This window comes from Opisthocomus hoazin, chromosome 8 (genome assembly GCF_030867145.1).
Source record: "Opisthocomus hoazin isolate bOpiHoa1 chromosome 8, bOpiHoa1.hap1, whole genome shotgun sequence".
Classification (NCBI taxonomy): Eukaryota; Metazoa; Chordata; class Aves; order Opisthocomiformes; family Opisthocomidae; genus Opisthocomus; species Opisthocomus hoazin.
The window spans coordinates 44,316,082-44,331,454 of NC_134421.1; the positions used below are offsets into that span (position 1 = coordinate 44,316,082).

Here is a 15,373-nt window from a genome sequence, read left to right on the forward strand (position 1 = left end):
TGTGGTTCTCATGGGAAGGATCTCTCGAGGATTAGGGGGCTGTGGTGGAGGGTAATTAAAGGGAACCAAAATTTGGCTAGATTGACAGACATGTCATGCATGTGGTGCATTTGAACGCACAGAAAACCCAAAAGAGGAGAAAACATAGGCAGAAAGGGAAGCAGTCTTCCCTGAAATGGAACAAGTATAAAGAGAAGGTTGCTTATTTAATGCTGTGGCTTTTCTTTCATAGTTAATTGGATTGATAAAAGAACATAACAAAAAACTCCCTACCTTTCCCCATTATTTTAGCTGCATCTCAGTTCCCACCCATATTTGACACAAACTTAAGGAAAATAAATTCTTTACTGTAGAAAATTATTTTCATGTTTATTTTGAAAAAAAAATAATCAGTGAAGCGATTTACAGCACTAATTCTTCGTTCTTTGTTTTCTGATAGTTACTGCTTATTAATATTGAAAACTGGAGGCTGGAACAGAAGGAGAAATTGAAAGCTCTTCTTTTGTCTGTTTTCCCTTCTTTCTTTTCTTTGTAGACGTGTACTCCAAGTAGTTAGTCTAGGAGAGCTCTGTAGGAAGCTCTGGAAGGAAAACTGTGTTAACTGGACATGGCATTGCAGGATTTAGAAGTACACTCTTTAGAGAACTGAGACCCATGCTGATGCTGATGTTTACTTTGGTTCCTTCATCGGCAAAGTGATGCCCCTCTCTGGTGGGAAGTCTGCAGGGTTGCCTGTTACCATGCTGACCCCTTTCAGCAGAAATAGTCATCTTGTGTTTCCCCTGCTGCCTGCTAAGGTGGGATTTCCAAACCGTTGTCCCACTTACAGGTCACAGTTTGCAGATGCCCGTTTGAAAAAGCTGTCCAGCATTACTGTTACAAAACTTCTGGTGTGTTAAAAATTGTATGGTAGAGAGGCGCAAAATGACATGAAAACTAAATACACATCTAAGAGCTCATTGTGTTGCTTCTTTTCGATTAATGACTGCTTCATACTCTTTATCTAATTCAAGTGAAGCAGTTGTAGAAATTCTGGACAGCTTTAATGAAGTGCTTCAGGGCTTGTTTACCAGATCCTGGTTAAAAAGCATATCGTTTGAACATAAATGATGGCATGTTATTGTTTTCCTCTGGAAGGTTTAGTGCACTGCTCAGGATAGCTGACAGAAGTGGCGGGTGGCAAAAGAGACCTGCTTAGTTGCCTGGTGTGATGGTGTTGTCGTACTATGACGTATCGGTCTAAAAACTCTGTAACGTCTTACACATATGATAGGAAATAACCTTTAGCATGTCAAATTAAGAAAAAAATTAGTCTATAATAACAGTGTTGCAGAAGATTTGTAGGGAGTTTTTTTAATCATGGATATTTCATATCCTTCTTCACAGCTAATTGGTCTTGCTTTCTAAGAATGCTTAATTAATATTGTACTTATGCTAATTTGAAACAATGATGATCACAGTTCACTGAAATGATGTGTTCTACTTAATTGAACTTGACCAACATTACTTAGAGATGACTCAATGCTGCATATGGTATATTTTATCCATAAAACTTTTTATTTTGAAGAGTTTGAGACATTTGTTTTATGTTTCAATTATTTCATATTTCAATTTATTTCAATTATTTATGTTTCAATTATTTTATATTTCTGTTTCTGTATGTCTATGGGACTGAATTTTAAGGTGATGTTAAGTTGCTTTCTACATAGTTCAAAGAGTGCATAAAGTAAACTTCCTTTACAAATCTCTCCTGTTTTGGCCGATACTGGTTTCTGATACATAACATTCCTACAAAAACACGTGCAGACTGCGTGTTTCCAAATCTTTTTATGACTTTCAGCACATAAACTCACTATCTCCAGTATCCACAAATACCATCTAGCTTTGTGTATTACTAAACTTCATATCGTGTGAAAAACGGGTTCGTACCTGGGTGCCAGTGGTGGCCACTGCAGCAGGTGCAGCTGGGCGCTGGGGAGCCGAGCCCTGCGGCGAGGCCATCCTGCCCGGCAGGGGGCACTGCCGCTGGAGAGCTGGCGTGGTCGGTGGGTTCGGGAGGAGATGGCGGCACCGACGACCTGGGACTGGTGGCACGGACCTCTCCCAAAGGTCTTCTGCTTCCCTCCTGCATGTCTGTCCGCTCGGCTTGCACAGGCAGGGGCAGAGCTCAGGGCATCTGGAGAGGAGCCAGGGAGGGGGAGATGCACATTCCCGGGGGAAGCAGTGCATAGCGCTTCTTCAGTGGCTTCCGCACCTCTTTGGCCCAATGGAGGACTGAAACAAAGGCAGAAGAGCTCTGGGCTGCAGGCAGAACCTTTTTTTTTTGTACAGACTGCGATTTTTAACTATGTGTTAAAGGTTAAGTTTATTATTTGGGGCAAAAACTTATTTGGGAGTTGTAGGAATACGATCTTGTATTTGGGAATATGAAATAATTATTTTGGCCCTCCGGGAAACCTCCTTTTGGTGCCTGTGTGTGAAACAAAATGACTTTTTCTTGCCATGCCGTTCGGATAAAACATTGTTGATGTAGCTCTACTAAAATTATGGAGTTATATGCCGATGAGGATAATTATTTTACAGAATTTAAAAAGTTTTTAATTTCAATATGCTGCATATACCTTTTGATTATGAAATGCAAGCAACTTTATTGTATTGAAAATGTTCTTAATAGCGAACATGGAACTTCTCTGCTGACTTTTAAAACATATAGAATTATTAACCAAAAAATGTTAATTCTGTGAATAATTCCACTTATTTTCATTTGGAAAAACCTTGTTTTTTTCAAACTTTAGTAATTTAAAGAAGCACATTTATATTTAAGAGACTGTTTTACAAGATGGGCCAACAATCAATTTTACAGATTAAAAATAAAGGAGATGTGTTTTCCTCTTGTATGGTCTGTTTTGAGGGCATGGAGAAGGGAACCTTGAGCTGCAGATTCCTTAATTCTTAATGTCAGGACAAGAACGTATTGTCCAAGAAAGTTCCAAAAATCATGAGGATCTTCAAATAAAAATCTCTACTATCCTAGAGAGTAACCTGCAATTTTAAAGTAATACAGAAATAATGCAAAATCAGGCCTCTTGTAATGAATTATTTATGTGGTCTAATTTAGCTATATCTTTATACTATGGTTGAGTTGAGAGACTATTATCTATAACTAGCACTATTTCCTAACATCATAACATCAACAATAATGAGCCAGCATTACTCTATTTTAAATGGAATGCAGACTGACATTGCTAAGAGTATGCTGCTCTCCAGGTCTGAATTTTTTTCTTTTTTTTTTAATAACATAGTGTCCGAAAACTTTGGTAGTTTTGTTTTTCTGAGAGGAATTTTTGCAATTATCTCCGGCTTTTAAAAGCGGTTTGAATTCAGTAATTTACTTCAAAGTTTTCTACTGGTTTCATTTTGAACAAGAAAGATTTTATGGTTTTGTGGGAGAGCTTCCTCTTATGCCTCGTCATCAAACACTAGCTATGTAATTGAATTTTAAAAATGAAAGCAATGTGAGAGAAATGTTTGTGAGAAAAACGGAAGTGCGGAGACAAAGTAACGTAATAAACTGTGAAGTTAAAGCCATACTCTTGTGTGTTTCGGTGCTCAGTTAATATCTGAAATAAAGATTCTGAATAAAGCATCTTGCTACTGTGAAGTGACTAGATATATTCCCTGTTGTGGCATTTCGTAGCATCCTTTACCTGCATCCACATAGTAAGCATATTCACATATTATCAAATACTGTTTGAGAAATCTGTTTCAGATTTGTACATATCTCATTTATAAAGACTTTTGCTTGAGTTATTATTGGTTAAATTTGTGTTTATCATCTCATTGATACAGAAATCTCCTCAACAGCAATTTGCGTTACAGAGGCAAACAGCCTTCTAATGATGCAACAGTGATTTGTCATTCTTGCACCAGGGTCCTGTATGTGCCTTCTGAAGTTCAAATTTTTTTCACCCGTGAATGTGTGTAACATGTTCGCACCTTGACAATGTTGTCTGATAGTTGACTATTTCTGGGTCACCTGTCTTACTCCTGCATGGAGGGGATACAGGGGACCGTGATAACTAGTTCTCCTTCAAGAGCCTACTTAAGTGGTCTCAGACTATATTAGTGTTCTCCTTAATAAAGAAGTAGAAGCATGATAAAGCCTGATGCATGGACATGTTGCATGGGAGTGCCCCTGTTGAGGCAATTTTAGAGCCAGACATTCTGCTCCTGCCTACTCTCCTTCTGCCACCAGGAAGACTTGGGAAGAAACAGCATGCTCCAGGGAACGTGGACTTTTCTCTGCGTCCCTCTTAACTCCTCATCCCTGGAAGCAGTTGCTGTATTTGGGAAGGATGAAACTTTGCTATTTAGTGACCAGGGTCTTTAGACTTGAGTGGGGAAGTGAGTCTGTTCATTTGCATCATTGCAGTTTCATCTTGTAAATCACACTGTTGGCAATTTTGCCTGTTTCAGATTTCCTCCCTGTACACGCTGGAAGACTGCACTCTAACGTCTTCTGAGACACAGGTGGTTGACAGAATGTTCTTGATAGTCTCTGTAACTATGGTAGGATCTGGGCTCTAGACATGTAACAGGGACCTCCTATTAGATGCTTCCTCTTTCTTCAGTTCTTGGATTAGTGAAGTTCCATAATGTGAGGGACACCCAATTCCTATATCATGTCTCTGTGTATCCTAAGAAAGAAGTCAGTATTTTGTCAGGAGCAAGGCTCCAAATGATCACCATGCTCTCTTCAGGCAGCCTGTTCCAGTTGGCAATTTGGGCAGTCTAAACTATGGTTGAGATCGTAGACAACTCCATTTAGTAACTGCCAGGTCATGGCATAGAGGGAGGCAGCGGGGCTGATGCGGTTCCAGGAGCTTATGCTTTTCTTTGCCTTCTGCCTTGGTAATGTGTACTTCCATTCTATTTTTTTTTTTTTTTTTTTATGTGGCCAGACAGGCAAGTTTTCTACCATCTTGGTACAGTGAAACATCAGATGTTTGGATATCAGGCATAATCGACAATGACTGTATGATCCGGCTCACCATCTATCCCCACTTCTGTGTCCTTTTTCAGACACCTTTTTCATGAAAGAGTGCCTTATCTGTGGATGGATTTTGCTTTACCTCACGTATGCCTTATAGCCAGTTGCAGCACACCCCAGTAGAATGAATTATGCAGAGGTTGTTTCTTGCCAAGCGAAAGGGTGTTGTAGCACCCTATTCCTGTGTCTGAAATTCAGTATGAATTCAGGTAGCATTTGTCTGGCTGTTCAGTACGAGATCTGTAACTTGTTAGTATCGTAGGTGCGTGTTTTCATGTAGTTATAAATCTGACTCCTTGTCAATATATTTTCTTCTCAGATGATAACTGTGTTCATTTCAGGGTCTTTCCATGTGTCTGGTCTGTAACCCTTGAAGTTTTCATCATGGTGGTGGCAGTCATTGCTGTTAACTTCTTGTGTCTCTGTGTGCCTTTTTTAATTTACTTTTACAATTGTTTTTCTCGATAAAGGGTGCCACAAAGGTGAAAAACCTGAATCTCTGCAAATGACTCAGTCTCTTTCCAGGCATCTGAGTCCCAAGGTGAACACTTGAATCAAAAATTATATTACTGCAAATCCTCGGGATTGCTGGAGGAACTATTAACGCTCAATTTGTGAGAGCTCTTCTGTCTCTGAACAGACCCTAGTCTGTGATTTCCTTTTCTGACAGTATGCTTCCCAGCTGACCTCTGCGAAGTCTCGTGCCACACATCACCTAACACTAAGTATGTCTCCTCTCTGTGTGGTCTCCCACTTTGTATCCTTTCAGCGGGCTGGCTGCCATTTTTCAAAATACGGGAAATTTATGCTATGGTGGGAATACCAGGCCATGAGACGATACTCCTCTAGTTCCTTCCCCAGTCAGATGGTGATGCCTGACAAATCCTGTTTGGCCTGGGGATCCCATAGGATAAATTTAATCATCAAAGGGCTGAGGTCTGTGCAGGAGCCTGAGCATCATTTCACTTGTTTTGTGACTCAGAGTGCCTCTGGAACACATCTATGTGAGATTTCCAGGCTCTGGAGATCAGCAAAGGATGACGTGCCTGAGCAGAAATGTGCAGCATCTCTAGTCCGTGAAGGCCCTGTACAGTTGGTCCATAGAGAAGAGGAACAGCTGTTGTCCCTGGTCTTCCAGCTGTCTGTCAGATCCATCAGAGAGAGTCACATTTCTTGAGGGTGTGCAGGAGATGTGTTCTGGTTGCCTCATCTGCATCTTTCCAAGGGGAAGTCAGCCTAGCATAAATCTGTTTTCCTTCCCACACTGGCAGGAGGTGCTCGTGCTACTGAAGAGAAGGTCAGGCTGCAGGCTTGCTCTCAGCGTGTTCTTGGTACCGTGCTCAGGTGGGCTGCTGGAAGGGTTTCATACAGTTGCTGCGTTGCCACTCATTGTGGCCATAAGAAGTCTGAGCAGGCCCTGGTCATCACAGTTCTTCAGAATATTTGAGACTGTAATAATGCCTGGATTTTCTTAATTTTGTGTGGAAGACCTACAAGATCTCTGCTGTTTCTCCCAACTGTTGTCCGCAGATTAGTCTCTCTGACTTTGGCCGCTTTCCCAAAATACGCCACTGTCACTGTGTGGGTGCCGAAGACTTCTGAGAGCTTTCTGAGTGTTTTGTGAGTACTATGTGAGACTATTACCCTTTACTTCACTTAGACCAGTCCCTATAAATACTGGAGAGGGTGTCTGACATTTAGTATGTTTGTTTGTTACCAGTTCCATTGTCTTCTCTCTTAGCTGTGTAAAAGCCCATCTGTCACCTATTTCTTTTCATGCTCACAGTAAGCCTCCATTTTCTGCCCTTTTCTTTTCTGTGTTCGTCAAAGGCTTTATTAGGCTTGTTAAGATGATTTTTCCAGTGGCTGGTTTGCTTTAAACTTAGCTTTGCTTTGTCCAGTGGCTGGTTTGCTTTAAACCTAGCCGTGCACAGCCGCACGGGACTGCCTTCTAGCCTTGTAACTGCCCAGTCACGGCTCCACCTTTACATGAAAGTGCAAGAAGAGTGGGGTAAGTGCAGATCTGTATTTTCCATGTAAATTTTTTTAAAGGCTGGGTATGTTTAGAGGAAAACTACTCCATTTCTCCATTTGTGGCTGCATTTTATCTTAGTCTCCTGGTTTTTCCTCCTAAACCTCAGATCTGCAACTTTCCCTGTTCAGACACTTGATGTCAGGGCAGTACAAGCGAGTACTATGTTTTTGTACTCACAGATTCAGCACGTGAGCATATGTCTTGGCCCTTTGGTTTGTTAGCATGGGAGAGCCTCCACACCTGTTGCTGAAAGCATCAAAGATTTCTTTATGGTTGCTGCCCTCTAACTGAATAGAGATTGGTGTCAAGATCTGCAGTGAATGGCCAAAGCAGGATCTTTTAACTTGATTGGAACTTTACTAATAAAGCCCACATGATGACTGAGTGACCCCATGGAAATGCATTGACATCTTCATCAGGCTTTAGGTGGTGTCTGAGGCACTGATGACAGATGGCATTGCTGTTTGCCTGGAGACCTCTGAGGTCCTCTGCTAGGTAATTCATGACGGAGGCTTAATGGCTTGCTGCCATTCACAGTGTGAGTGTACATGTGGACTGTCATTCAGCTGAAAAATGTAAAGTTTACATACTGTATTTTTATTTTTAATATAATAATTGACCTTGTCTGCATTTGTTATTGCCTGACTTTCCCATCTCCTTCTGGGTTCTTTGAAGTTCTTCTGTATTTCTCTGTGTTTGAGAGGGAACTGAAATGCTACCTGAAATGTCCTTTTTTGGTATTCTCACTCACTCATCATGAAAATAGACCCTCTACCGGTCCTGCAAAGGAGAAATTTTCTCTACTCTCAAGCAATAAGATGTTTCTCAGAGTGTGAAAATATGTGTGGATTACACACCATGAAAAGTTCTGGCAACTAGTAAGTACCTTTAGCATTCACAAAATTTTTTTGAAAAACTCTAAAGGCTAGAAGCCGCATAAGTTTTAGTTGTAGAGCACAGCGCTGCAGCTCAGGAAGGTGCAGGGTGCAGTATGTACCAGCACAATTTCAGCCCAGGGTGTCCTTTGATAATTAACAGTGCTGCCATTTCTAGTGGAATCTCTCTGTGTGTCAGTGTCAGCACCAAAGAGAAGAGAGAAGAAAGAAAACGTACGTAGCCCCTGATAAATACTGCTCTCCCCTGTGAAAAGAGGATGGCAGCAACAAAGAGAGCGTGTGGCAGAATCTCAATCCTCCCCTTCCCATCCCTGTCCCCTTTTCTGTATAAAGCTGTACATTTACATGAAGCCCGAAGAAAGAAAGTTGCTACTATTCTTCTTCAATAGTAATGGCAATGACAGGCTGTGTCAGCCAATTAACAGAATGCTAATGTCTGACATGGATGGAGAAAGTGGACTTCTTGAATCCTCCAACAGGAAATAAATATTCTGTCTCTTAAGAGACATCATTCAGTAACAGCTATCTCTGGACCTCATGACTGCTTATTCTCAAATCTGTTTGTCCTCTGCTACCTTCTGTTCAGCTGCTGAGTTTGATCAGCTATGGAGAGACGGTATTTGCTGGTGCTTGTATGTTTCTTTGTTGCCACTGTTTTTAGCTGATTTGTTTCTTATGTCAGCATAGGACCATTGCCAGTATTGCTCTGAATGTCCTTAGATGTCATTTATTCTGCTTGAAGGTTTGGTCCTTAAGGTTAGGTATAACCTTGGTACTGATGTTATAATGGAAAATTGGTCATCTGCCAGTCATCTTCTGTTTGAAATTTAATACTGATTTTTATTTGGATATTATACATTCTGTTTCCTAAATTGTAAACTGTGTGCAGTTTCATATGAGAGCCTGACTTAAGATTAATAAATTGAAGAGATGTTTTTGTTGAGCACTGAAATATGGGAGCTTTAAATAGGCGGGCATAGACGTAATGGTTCCACTTGGTAGCCTGTTCACATAGCATATAGTTAAAATATTATGTGCTTACTGGAGTATATTGTTATGCTATTTCATTAAACATTGTGTATGTTCTGCTATCCAGTGGAGAAGATCTGAGCCCAGATTTTTAAAATGCCTCAGATGCAGAGGCTGAAAGTGGAGAAGTTGAGATTACTGATACAAAATAATTTGATTTGAATTTTTCAGTAAACTCTGTGATACTGTCTCGCTTCAGTGTAGTCTAATTTCTGTGCATTGACTCCAGTATTTCTTCCAGTTCACTAAATTGTTTCAGTATGCTAAGTTGCTAACATGCTTTATTTTTAAGAGTTTCATTTATGGTGTTAGTTTTCTGCTGCCTCATGCTGTTCTGAAACAGTCCAACCAGCAGTCCAGTAAACACGGAAGGGAGCAGGCTGGGAAGGAGGGAGGTGGTGAAGGACTGTGCTCAACGAGGGGGTGAACCTTAGCTGCGGTAAGATTGCACCTGTGCTAAGTTCTGCTGTTGGAGCTGCCTTGCAGGTTCTTGCAGTTTCAGGATTTCAGAGAGTGCGCAAGTAAGACTGTTATGTGATAGGAGAGATCCTTCAGGACTGTGGTGAGATGAAACAAGAAACTTGGACTCTTTCCCCTGGACGAAATTTCTCTAATCTTAGATTATCCTGTAAGGCATTGCAGTTTACATGAATCCCTAATGTCACCATACTGAAGTTTTAATTTGCCATAATGCCTAAATTTGCATAAAGTGATGCTTGTGCTCAGAACAGTTTCTTACACTTGTCTAGATGTTGCGTGTTATACAGAATCCACAACTTCCCAGAGCTACAGATAGTATTTTTAATAGTTAACTAACTCAGCTGTCAAGGGCAGAATATAGATGTTTCTCTGGAAGAACTGAGGATATTTGTTGTGGGCAAAATTTGGCCTGTGTTTTGCTATGAATAGGGAGAATCAAAATGGACTGAATAAACAGTCGAGTTCACAACTAGGAAAACTTTACCCATCAGCAGCTTGCGTGTGTCTAGATTTGGACCTGCAGCCTCTTGCAGATTCTTTGGCAATATATAGTATGTAGTGGCCATTGTAGCATTTTGGGTTGCACTCAGCAACATATGCGTTAAGCTTGATAAGAAATTATTCTCGAAAGCCACATTTCCATAAAGAAGGGTTGTTGTATTCAGGGCTTGAGTTGGGAAGTCTGTGTGAAAAGTCCCGTGTTCTGAAAACCTTTTAAAGCTTAGTTTTAAGCTCTGAAAGCTTGAACAACAGCTTTTCAAGTTGCTAATGACAAGCTGCTTAGTCATCATTGATTTGGAGCTAGGTAGTAGCCTGGAAATCTGTCAATGTCATCAGTGAAACGTGTCTCTACTACTTGCATAATTTTGTTTTGCCCATCTGTCATCCCCTGAGATCTTTGACCATGACGACTTAGAAGATAACATTTAGATAATGTGTACCTAGTGCTTGCAGCTTATGAGCAGGACCAAATGGTGTTCAGTTCTCCAGATGTGTATCCAGATACCAACTCTCTGCTCAAATTCCTGCTCTTACTTTCAGGAAGTGTGAGACCTTTCTTCCAAAAACTCACTAAAATTATTTAAGAGTTCTCAGTGTTGAGCTGGTGTTTTGGTCTACAGCAGCCTTTGCACACACGAGATACAGAGTAGTTGTATTTCTCCCCCTCTTTTTGGGGATTTCCTTTAACAGAAGCTGAAAGTGACCATGAAACTAAATGACATATAACTTGTATGCAAATCTGTTTGGTAAATCCAAGAGCAGTCATTATGATGGGACACATGATGGCTCAGTAACATGCTGTTTTTTGCTTTTATTGTTCTCTGTTTCCTCCCCACCTCTCCTAAGTACATAAACAAACAAATAACTTACAAACCCAGTGCTTATTTCCATTGTGTAAACTGGAAGGAAGTGGTACACAAATTTAGATACTGTTTACTGTGAGACAGATCAAGCAGCGTTTTGACTGTAACCCTCAAGTTGTCCCCTGATCTGCACAGAGCCTGTTAGGTAGTGTTGTGTGTTACTGGTGTTTTATATGTAGGCTTTTGGTAAATAAAGCTTTTTGTTGGACATGTGAGAACTATTTCAGTTGGAGGATACTGTGAAAATACCTGGCTCTCTAGAGACTGTCGTGTCTTAGCTAGGGACTATCATGAGGGTGGGAAGAAGTGTGAAACTGGGCTTGTTTGGCCAGGATTGTAGTAGGTATTGGAGCTACTGGATAGCCAGTGCTCTGATGACATGAACAGGACAGTAGACCCAGCATTTTCTGGGGAGCAAGTCTGAGCTAGGTCTTGGGAAGTACAAAAGCTCCTGTGCTTGAGAAAGTGAGGAGGGAACCTATGAACAAACTAGAAATAGTTTCATTGTAAGTAATGAACTGGAGATGATGAATCAGGCTTGGAGTGGAGTTGCAGCTTCACAGACAGCTGATCTCTTCTTACGATATGCTATAGCCAGTTTGGAGAGGGGCTTCCTTCTGGTCCCCTGCACTCAGCCCGCCGTTGCCTTCCCTCTTCTCATGTGTGTGGGCTTGCGACCTCTCTTGGGCTGGATCTGGAGCTTGGCAGACCCATCTGTGGGTCAAATTAACTGAGTGAAACAGCAGAAAACCAATCTGGCAAAAAGTCCGAGTGTGCTTTCTGCTGTTTCAGTGAATTGAATTGGCTCACAGAAGGATCTGACATCGCTGTAGACAGCATAAGGTGAGCAATGGGAGCCAGTGCCTGGCACAGGAAGGCAGAGGGGGAAGAGGGGAGAGTATTCCCTTTGTGGTAGTAGTGAGCTGTTAAATCTGCTTGTCCCAATCTCAAGAAACAATCCCGTGAGCATTGATTTGCCTTAAAAAAATCACCTAAATCATTTTGAGTGGTCATTGTATCTCTGAGGACAGTGTTCTTGTAAAATAGTGGGGAAAGTGAGGGTTGACTAACTGTGAAATCTTTAAAATGAAAAACATAGTAATCACTAATGGAATTTGAGGCGTAAGAAACCAGAGGCTGTGGCAGCATGCTCAAAGCCAGCATGGCATTCGTGTAGATGCAGGCTGGGGTGCATCTGAAGAAAGGAGCTTCTGTTTAATTTTACTTGGGTAGCTGAACTTCATATTTGTTGTAAGTCTTCATGCTTAAAGTATTTAGGGCATATAGATTTTTTTTCTGAGGGCTAACCACTTTAATAGTTCCATCCAAACCATATTTTTGCTGGTATGCACGTCATAGCAAGTCATCAGTGTTTCTGACTTAGCACTTCTCCCATTTCTTGGTGATACACCATGTGATAGTGCAACACCTGCCTCATTGCATGCAGTATAATTGCACCCTGCCCCCTTGCTATGCGCTAAAATCACATGCTCCTGTATGAGCTGATGCTTCTTTTTCAGAAGCCTATATACGATGCACAACACCATGGTGTCTGAGCAGCTGTATTGATGAGGTTGCTAAACTGTCAACAGATTTGATAAGTGTTTTAAGCATTTCCTTAAACATTATTCATAAACAACCAAAAGAAAACTTTGTGCTTTCTACATTTAGGAAGGACTTATTTCTATCTGATGTAAACAAGTCACGTGCACTTATTTTGTCTTTAAATGTCAAGGTATTTTTCTAAAAAAGAAAGCAGTAGTTTTGTTTTTTAAAGGAGATTTAGGTTGATCAAAATGTTTACTTCTGGCACTTTTCTTTTTGTAGTCTCTTTACTTTTTTGTTGCAACACAACAAATTAGGTGTATTCTGAAATCAGTACAAGACTGCAATTTTTATATGAGGAGATCAAATGGCTTCAAAACTCACCGTTTTTCTCTTCATAGCAGTGACAGCATTGAATTGTTAAATTGCTATTTGAGAGTGAGAGTTCCACTGAACAGTGTTGTGTTACAACCAAAATAATTAGTAAATGGTCTGCAGTTTGAGAAGATCATGTTTAAAATTGGTTTATTACTTTAAAATCAGATCCCCAAAGATCCCTTGTAGAACCTTGATAACAGCTTCTATGTTTTAAAATAAGGCTGTTTATAGCAAAAGGAAGGGATCTTTAAAGAGTCACTGACATATTTCATTATAGATATTTCACAGTAGCAACACTACAGTAATTATTGATATATGGATTGATTGTACCTTTGTGGTCCACTTCTCCAAAAGGGACTCAGGGACTCTCCTCATTGTGCAGGGCTTGACCTGACAAGGGGGGCAAAACCAACTTTGTGCTGTCTGATTTTGATTTAGGACGCTTACTGGAGGGGGAGAGTGAAAAATAGAGCTATTTATGGAGTTAGGTAGATATTTTCTTCTAGTGTTTCCAAGTCCATCAAAATGTTGTGCAGCAGTTCTCTTTTTCTTGCATTGTGGAAACCTCTTGACTACCCTGCTGAGTTCTGTGTCACTGAACGATGCGGAGGGAGATGTCAAGGCTGCTTCTTCCCCCGAGAAAGCACTAGGATGTGATTCAAGTTTCTGAGGGTTGCTTGGGGCTAAATGATATTTTGGCACCTCAGTGAAGAAAAACAGTGGTTATCTAGATACCTGTGTCATTGCTGCAGTCAAAATTTTGTTTGGGAGTCACCTATGACGGGTAGGCCATTTATTCAGAGGGAGTAGAGTAAAGGTACATGTAAGTAGACACCAGCCATTTATTTAAAATAATATTTTGGTTTGTGTAGTTTGAGTATAATTGAAAATTTCCGTATTATTTTAGGCTGTTAGTTACTTGACTTTGTCATCTCTGTTTCCATCTTACTGTCAGTCCTTAACAGTGTTTATGCAGGTTATAATTTTGTTCCGCAGCGACTTTGGAGGATAGCAGAGAAATACATATGAAAACAATTTGGTTGGTGATAATAAGAGCACTTCCATGTACCGATATGCAGTGGAACATAAAGGAATATTCCTTGAATGCTCAAAAATGTGGAGGTTTTTCCTTCACAGGCGTTCACCGTCCCAGTCACAGAATAGCAGCTGTCAAGATCTGCCCACCTGCAAATACCATGCTTATCATGCAAAGGAGGGAGAATTCTTCAAACGCAAATACAGCTTGTGCTGTGAGGCATTATAAAGCGTGTTGGGATACTGTGTAATGTTGCAGTGAGCTACAAGTCTGTGTGGATAACAGTTGTTTCAAGGATGGGTTATTGCTTTTTAAACTTGCAGTAGATACCAGAATTTTTGGGGGGCTGTTGGAAAGGAACATATTCTCACTTTGAAGCTTCTGCCTGGTAGGTGCCACGCTGTTGTAAATTTAACTGACCCTAGGAGTATTGGTCTTTGAGAGCATAGAAGAATAGGATTTATGGTTCTGAGTTAATAAAATATGCTGATGCCACTGTAAGCCCTATTTAGACAGACAGCAGTAATCTCTGTTGAGCAGTATGAAACTGTCTGTCTCTAAGTAGTGGAAACCTAATAGTTCACAGCAAGGTTGTACCGCATCCAGAGATGAGAAAAATGTGTCTGAAGTCAGAGGAGTTTAAACTGCATGGTTTTATTTTCTTGTGTAATTGCATTCATTCCCCTGTGCTAATACTATACATCATGTCGAGTAAATAAGATACCCAAAGTGCACAAAGGAAAAGGTGCTTTTATAAAGTTGAGAGCATACCTTATTTTTGCGAGCTTAGCACAAGGAACGAGATTCTTCTGAATCTACAAGACGAATCTGAAGTATAAGAAATCAGTGTTAAAGGTGGAGTATGCTGTGTGTTCATAAAAAAACCTGCTTCAGTTCAATAATGAGATACGTTAAGACGGCTAACAATGGATTGCCACATTGTGTGTTTTGTACAGTATAAAAATGCTGTTTCCAAGTTTTTATCTTTCATGGAAGGAGTTGATAGAATTATATGTTTGGAAAGATAACTTTGAATTTGTAATTTTTCTATTGTGTTTGAAATATTTGACATTTAAATACGTGGTTATATTTACATATGTTGCATTTTCATTACAGCTAATCCTCTTGAAACTTGGTTGGCAGATGCCTTAAGCAGTTCTGTAAAATTGGGACAGATACAGTATTCTGCAACCTTGGAATCTTAACTGAGAATAAAGACCATTTTATAATTGTATTTTTCCACTTTTGAAGACTCCCACTTTTAAAATTTAAAAGAGAATTGCTCTGTGTAAGCAAAAAGGAAATAGAATTTATTAGGGAGATTAAAAATTATCTAAAAATTCACTAATTGGCACCTTATTTTAATATAAAATATTAATAATCTAGATTTTGTATGCTGTAAGCATAAAGATTACCTCTGTGTGCTACTTAATATATTAAGTAACAAGTCTGTGTGAAGAAACCATTCAGTGTACGTTACAAGGCACGCGTCTTTTTAAAACAGGCAACAGTTTTCAATATTAAGTACAAATGATTGCTTTATAATTTGAGAGGAGAGTA

At 40.1% G+C, this 15,373-nt stretch overlaps 1 protein-coding gene across 4 annotated transcripts in view; it reads left to right on the forward strand.

Annotated features, from left to right (window-relative positions):
• Nucleotides 1-15,373, forward strand: part of FOXP2 (forkhead box P2) — a 442,003-nt gene that overhangs the window by 36,937 nt on the left and 389,693 nt on the right. The window lies entirely within an intron of this gene.